The sequence below is a fragment of the Elephantulus edwardii genome, unplaced genomic scaffold, assembly GCF_000299155.1.
Source record: "Elephantulus edwardii isolate Elephantulus edwardi_28Jun2011 unplaced genomic scaffold, EleEdw1.0 scaffold00134, whole genome shotgun sequence".
NCBI lineage: Eukaryota > Metazoa > Chordata > Mammalia > Macroscelidea > Macroscelididae > Elephantulus > Elephantulus edwardii.
Window position 1 is genome coordinate 6,085,111 of NW_006399884.1, and position 1,846 is coordinate 6,086,956.

Here is a 1,846-nt window from a genome sequence, read left to right on the forward strand (position 1 = left end):
TAATAATTAAAAAAAAGACTAAGACAAAAAAATTAAATGGGCCCAAAGCTGTGGCTGTTATAACTTAACTAGAAGGAGAAAGCAGTGGTACAAGAGAGGTCAAGATATTTATAATCCTACTCTTGGAATTTTAAACAAAGCCCAAACATAAATTGTCACCTTATAATGTTTCCTTTTTTTGCTATAATAAAGTCTGCATAGGTTTTTGGCCTGGATTGTGCATAAACCTAACAGCTAGGATGGTGTGACGTCATTTTGGATACTCCTCCTCACTCCCTCTGCCTTCCGGAATCTTCTGTCTTGTCTTGGCATAGGAAGCAGCTGGCGTATGTGACCTCAGCCACCTCCATGCATTTTACCTCGCTCTGGCTCCCAGGACCATCCTGGAGGGCCTTGAATGAGTTGTGTGGGGTCCTTGACCCTAGATGGTTTCCATGGCTCTGCTGAAACACTGGGCCCACTGTCCCTAAGAAGACTTGGGCCAGGAGGGAGATGCCTGAGTTTCCTCTCAGGAGAGATGAAATTAGAGTTGATGAGAACTGGGATAAGAGAAATGAGCTCTTTCTAGTCTTGACTCAGAAAACATCATCCCTCAATCCACTTTCCAGGAGCCATCTGAAGGCACTTAGTTGTGAAGATAAAGACGGTCTTTATTAATAAGGTGGTATCATAGTTAAGCAAGGAGCCCTGGTGGCAAGTGTTTTACATGTTGTGCTAACCAAAAGGTCAGAGGTTTGAATCCACTGGCTGATCCTGGAAAGATGGGCAGTCTCATCTCATAAAGACTTACAGCCACAGAAACCAGATGGTGGAGGGTCACCAAGGGTCTGAAGCTCCTTGACAGAAGTAGGTTTGTTTTGGAGTAATGGTTCAGCACTCAGTCACTAACTAGAGAGTCAGTGGTTTAAACCCACCCAGAAGTTTCTCAGGAGAAAGATCTGGGAGATTTCTCCCTTAACTCTATCATATAGGGTCGCCGTGGGGAGTTCATGTGGCCTAGTGGTAAAAACGAGGGCTGCAATCCCACAGATACAGGGTTTAAAGCCACTAGCTATTCTGTGGGAGAAAGACAAGGCAATCTCCTCCCATTTGATTTACTGCCTCTGAAAATCTCTGGAGGGTCAGCTATGAGTTGGTTCAGACTCAACAGCAAACAACATTCATGTAAGTTCACTATGAGTCAAAATGTATAATAATTTTATGTAAACAGCACACATCTTTTACATCTGCTACACACTTCTAGCCTCCTTTTTAAAATTTTGTACACACTACGGTAATTTTGTTTTTAACAGTAACATGTAAAAAAAAAATCAGGATACCAGGCTTACAAAAATACCTCAGAGCAGGCAGGGGAAGCAACTGCCAAAGAAACGTAGAAGGCACGTGTTATTTGCATAAAAATACAGTACTCTGGGTGCCCAGCAACGACATGCACAAATACGGCTCTTGGCTCAAAGTGTACACTGTAGATACTGCTCATTCTGTTTCCGATGGCTACAGTCAAGTGGGTTACACCAAATTGTTGGCTTCTGTGGTCAAGGAAGTGTGCAAGAGCATTATGAGGAAATCTGGACACTGAGAGAATTAACAAAATATGATACAAAGCTACAAAGTGTGCACATGCTGTTGGAAAAATGGTAGACTTGCTCTATGCTTCGTTGCCATAAACCTTTAATTTGTAAAAATGGCAGTATCTGTGAAGTGCAAAGAAAGCAAGCACACAAAAGTATGGTGTGTGGTTATGTGTGTGTTTACTTTTATCTTTAGAAAACGCTTAAACTTTATTGAACATTTCAGACAGCCCTCAATATGGACTGAAGCTCAACATCAGGAAAACAAAGATTCT